This window comes from Scomber japonicus, chromosome 17, assembly GCF_027409825.1.
Source record: "Scomber japonicus isolate fScoJap1 chromosome 17, fScoJap1.pri, whole genome shotgun sequence".
In the NCBI taxonomy this organism is placed as follows: domain Eukaryota; kingdom Metazoa; phylum Chordata; class Actinopteri; order Scombriformes; family Scombridae; genus Scomber; species Scomber japonicus.
The window spans coordinates 6502851-6508943 of record NC_070594.1 but is presented as its reverse complement, the minus strand read 5'-3'; positions in this window follow the sequence as shown (position 1 = coordinate 6508943).

The following is a 6093-nucleotide window of genomic DNA, read 5'->3' as shown; positions in this document are numbered from 1 at the left end:
TAACACCAATCTGCCCAAGTTCAATCAGCTTTATTGCCTCTGTGTTTTCTAAACCACTGAAGAGCCAGGTAGTACTGTCACATTTATCCTGGTCAGCTATCACATTTTTACAAGACAAAGTGACTTTACGTTCATCTCTGACAGTGATGTAGAGGGAAGTTTGTCCAGTTACTGCTGTTGATAATTTTAGAGAGAAATGTGATTAATTACCTGAAATAAGAATATGACTGTAGTATGAATGTTACAAACAAACATAATATGTGACTATCCCACTAAAGTGAAAGTTACTTAATAAAATACCATTGGTACTAATGCAGATTTTTGTATCCTACCTGTAAACTGAAGCCCCAGAATCAGAAATAAAGACATTTTAATCCATCTGAGTTCAACCATTGTTACTTCTCTGTCTTTCTCTCTGTCTTCTTCGCACACTCTCGGCTCTCTAAATGTCCTTATTAGTGCTTCATTCTGAGAAATACTTCCTGTCATGAGTGAAGTGTCTCCTCCTCTTTGTGGCTTCAGTCTATTTTTCTCACTTGTAAGATAACAAGTTTTTGTAGGTGGAGCCTGAAAGTACAATTAAATTTGCAACTGTCATAAATGATGCAGTAAAAGGACAGTCAGTAAAGAATATAGGTCACTATTCAGAGAGAGAAAGACACAACAGTAAGTAAGTGACCAGTTGCCAATGCAAACAAACTAAAAACAATCTAAACAGTCCACAAAGGAGACAATCTAAAACAATCGAAATAAACAGAGCCACAGATCGATGTACAGTGCCATCAGTAGACTTACAATAGTAGCCTTGATAAATAAATAAATACAAGTCCAGTTTAAAATGTGAAATATAAGGTAGTGACAATAACAGTAAACAATCCCTAATAATAGCCAGGGAGGGAGAGAGAGAGAGAGAGAGAGAGAGAGAGAGAGAGAGAGAGAGAGAGAGAGAGAGAGAGAGAGAGAGAGAGAAATAGTCCAACTCATATAATAATAACTCTATTTGTATAGCACCTTTCAAAAAAGTGCTTCACAAAGCATATGAATACAGGAAGATTAATGATAAAACTAAATGAGGAAATAAAATTACTTGGGGTCCAAGTTATAAAATAAATAATTGCAGGCTATAACTCGAGGACAGGAAAAGCTTGTCTTTATAAATGTGTTTCAAGAAGAGACTTGAATGTTGAAACTGAAGTGGTACTCTTAAGTTACCAACCTTCATCCCTTAGGCTTTGGCCAGGTTTTCTATCAGGCAGTTCACAAAATGTGACCCATTACCTGAACTTATTTTGTCTGGTATTCCAAACCTGGAAATTATTATCTTACAAACACCTTTGCTACAGTGCTATTGTTTTTGCACAGATTAGACATCTTTCAGAACAATTTTGTTTGTCAGCGTTTCCCCCATTTTGACATGTGTGTCAACATTTGTCAATATAGAAAGGGAAAAAGATTATTTGGACCTAATAAATACCATTCTCGTTTCCTACTGTGTAAACCTTTAGATTCAGGTGTCCTAGGTTTAGTTGTGTCTCTGCTCAGCAGCTGTAAAGAGGAAGTAATTAGGTATGCTGCACAACTACATCTGCTCTTGCATTTCCTGTTGAGACAGAGTCTGTGTTATTTCTGTATGCCTCGCATTTGCATATTACCAACTGTTCGGGAAACAGTACAGCGTCTGACATATCTGACCACTCTGCCAAAGAGGAAGTTTCTTATTAATGCTTTCAATTTCACTGCTTTTGCAAAAAGTATGTGGGTAGTAGTTCTGCTTTCAGTGTTACATGTTGTGTTACTACCAGTGGCGGCTGGTTAATATGGGGCGTAGGGGCGCCGCCCCCTGCAAATATATCTACTTAAACATAGTAAATATAAATTAATTAGATAATGCTAAATAATTGTGAAATAAAAAGTATTTGCTTGTAAAATGCGCCAGTTAGTCTCTCAGCACCTGTCAGCATTCACTATAAATTGATTCCAAATAGTATTTTATTCATTTCTATATGTACTTCCTGTGTGCGGGGTGCCGGCCTAATGGGAGTCAAAGTAAGCCCTCAAACTTTTGACAAGCACATGACCTGAAGCTCATGTTGTTGTTTTAAGTCTTTTAATCTAATGTGATTGGACAGTTCTGGCTGTCATTCACACCCTCCCATCAGCTGTAGTTTCAGGAGATGACGTTAACCACTTAACGCACGCTGTTCCATCTACGGAACGGGACGGATCACAGCCGTAATAGTATTAGCGATTAGCTCGGCTAGCCCCTGAGCTAAGTAAGAAAAGCTATAATGCCTACATACCTTCAAAGTCTTCCCTTAATCCACAACGATCATCTTATGACTCAGGACTTTCTGTACAGCTCGCCAAATATCCATTCTTGTGAAATATGAAATCTGTTTCCATAAAACCGAAATACTTTCCTCAATATGTCCATGTATTTAGTCCAACACGTAACGTAATAACACAAATAACAAACCATATACGGTCCGTTTACGTCATTTCCTGACCTGCACGTCCATCTCAGAGTACACGTGACTAGATGTTTACGACCGTGAGCCTCTTCTGCTTCTGACGACACTACACACAAGCCAATCGGTGTTTAGGATTAGGCAGTACATGTCTCCAAAGCCAATGAGGACATGTGACCGACAACAATGACGACATGGCTTTGATTGACTGCTGTTCTAGCCTATGGAAATATTCGGTGAAGTGAAGTTGATAACCTTTTAGCCAATAGTCTGAGGTTTCCAACGGTGTATGACACTAAGCTATCAAGTTTGGCTGTCCATAAACAAACTCCAAGCGTAACCGGCGTGCGCCCTGTGCATAAAAGAGTTGAACCATATATCATTACGCACTCGGCATTTTGGTACACGGTTGGTTCTTCTTCGACTTGACATATGACTTATACCAAAATAAACAGATAGATAGATAGATAGATAGATATGGCCAAACAAAAAAATATGGTTATATGTAATAATAATAATAATAATAATAATATTAATAATAATAATAATATGGCGTCAGCTTTCATTAGAGACCAAGATTTTGATTGTAGGCAAAGGGGATGTGAAGTTATAGGTGTTTGATTGTGGTTATACAGCTTTGGTAACCAAGTGTCCATTTGGAGTCTCCAAAAAGGACCTGAGGAAAACGCATGGACATACCTGTTGAAAAATAATTCTGAAAAATTCATCTTTTGGTCTTTTGACTCCGAATTTGGACTGCATGAAGCCAAGACCTGTGGCTGTGGCCTCATTGTGTCTGTATCCTGCTGAGACGTCCCTGAATGTCTGTACACATGTCATTGTAAAGGCAAATCTATGGGCGAGTAAACAACCCCATCATTGTAACCTCTGCCACTCTTTGTCAGTAAGTCACAGAATCACACAGACACTTTTACAAGAATCCTGAGAGTGTTTCCTTTCCAATGATACCAGACACATCTCTGAGTCTCAAACTATGTGGGATCTGTGCTGCTCACAACTTGGGCATGTCGTTTAGGCTAACAGCATAAAAAACAGGGGCGTGTGTTAAGTGGTTAAAGTGGAGCCGCAGAAATTAAAGATTATTTGGTCATTTCTATACAAAAACATAATTTCACAAGACTTTAACTAGAAGGCAATAAGAGGATGAAGCAGTTTGGACTGGACCGGCTTCAGCAGCAGCAGGTGATACAGGATGAGCTGAGACCTGGAGCTTCTCCCGCTGCTGTTATGATAAACGGAGTTAGCTAGCTGGTTGCAGTGTGAATTATTCCTTTTATTGCTTTATCTGTTTGCTCATTTAAAGTGTCAGCGCTGAAACATTGTGGACAATGACAGTTTATAAAACTGAGAGAGAATCTTCTAAAGTTACAGCCTTTTTGTTTACATTTTCATGGTATTATCTGTCCACTGCTGCTCAGCTAGGCACACACACAGACTCAGGCTAACACAGACACACAATACATATACTATATACACAATACTTTTTTTCATATTCACTTTATTGGCATGAATATCACAAGACCAAAGCATCAAATGTCAATTAAACAAAATAGCATTAACATAAGTTAACTGTACAAATAATGATTAAACAGAAACAAAACTGTAACCTAAAAAATAAATAAAATTTGGTCACATTTTTAAATGAAAAGTTTGACAAGTGCTGGAGTTTAAAAAAAGAATCACTTGCTGGTAACCCACCACAACACAAAATGATATTTTTTGTCTAAACTACTTTTTTGTCTATATCTGATTAAATGTAATTTTCTCTGCTGAATTGATGTTTGAGTGAAAGTTGTTGATCAGTGGAGTCTGATAGAAACACAAGGTTCTCCGATGCTTTCATAGATTACCGTACCTTCATCTCCATCTTCATCATCATGCACCTGTGAGGAACAACACAACACACCTGAGCTTCTGAGATATAATGGAACAAATAAATGACCTTTGTTTCAGAGTAATACAGTCAGTACTGTTTATTCTGGCCTCTCTTCTCTGGCTAACCCTAACTTCAGGATCCAGTTCAACATTGTATTACTTGTTTTTAAAGCTCTTAACGGACTGGCACCACCCAACTTATCTGAGTTGTTGCATCATCATTCTCCAGGCACAGCACTGAGGTAAAACTGAACAGATGCTTCTGCATGTTCCTAGGTCAAAGGCTCAAAACCAGAGGTGACAGAGCCTTTGCGGTGGCTGCTCAAAACTTGTGGAACAGTAATATCAGAACTGCTCAGACCCTAAAAAATGTAAATCATTTCTTAAGCCTCACCTCTTTGCATTGGCATTAAATCCTAGTTGAGCTTGACATCCTGAATTTTATTGTGTAACTATACTTGCTTTTATCTATTGTGTTTTTAAAGGTGTGTTTTTATACTTTTATTTATTGTGTTATAGTTCATCATACTCATAATTGTTATTTTATTTTATCTTGTGTACTTCAGCTTGACAGCACTTTGGTCAACTGAGCTTGTTTTAAATGTGCCATAAAAATAAACTTTCACTTGACTTGACTATTCTTATTGTCTTTACAGAATCACAGTATAGTATATACTACTGTATATTGTGAACAACCACAAACATACAGTAAGCATTTGAATATTCAGTTTTATAAACTCACAGCATTGTCACTGATCTGTGTTTTGTTCCCTAAAAACACAAAAAAGAGTCAAGTTTAGTTTCAACATTAAAAATCCTGGTTCAATAAAACTTGTTCCTAAATGTTGTGTGAATGTTCTCACCTTTAGTTCTCGTCCAGATGTTGACTGACACAACGATTATTATGAGTGCAGTTAAACCCACAGACACGATGAGGAACCTCAACCAGCCTGGAAAGAGAAATAAAACATTAAAAACATTTGTCACTGTTCAAACTCCTGTAGTTAAAATATGAGAGAAATACAGTTTATACAGCATGTGTGATTTTTACAACCTGAAAAATGTTGCATTTATCAGTGCATTGCAGCAGATTTACAAACAAGCATTATTTGGATATACTGACCACATATTAATAATAGTTACTTCTAGCCTGAAAGAATGTTAAAACTTAATTAAGTGACATATTAACCGTCCCAGAGTGAAAATTACAGCAGCTTTTAGCCTGGCCCATCTCTGGTTCAGCGCAGTATGAACAGACACAATGCATTTAGGGAAGGTGCATTAAGTCAAGCCTTTCATCATATATGAGTGGGCATAGTTTCATCTAAATTGGGCTCTAAAAATGAGCGTGTTCAGTTTTTTTTCAAAATCCTGAGAGAGCGAGAGAGATGCAAGTTGTTGAGTCTCTACCTAGATTTGTTGGAGTATCAGTGATTGTAGGCGATGTTTGGTTCATATTTGTCTGTGTGCTTTTTCTCACTGTTGTTATTGTTGTTGATGTTGTTGTTGTTGCAGCTCTTGTAGGGTCCTTACCTGGATATATGAAAAAAGAACAAGAGACAGAGATGAACTAAAACAAAAAAACTTGTTTGTGTGTTGTTTTCTCATGTAAATACTGTTGTGTTCAGCTCTATTCTATTTTTCTTTTTTCAAAAACTGTTGTGAAAATACGTAATTATCATCTACACATAACAAATTTAAAAATAATTAAGGCAGATTTCTCACCAGA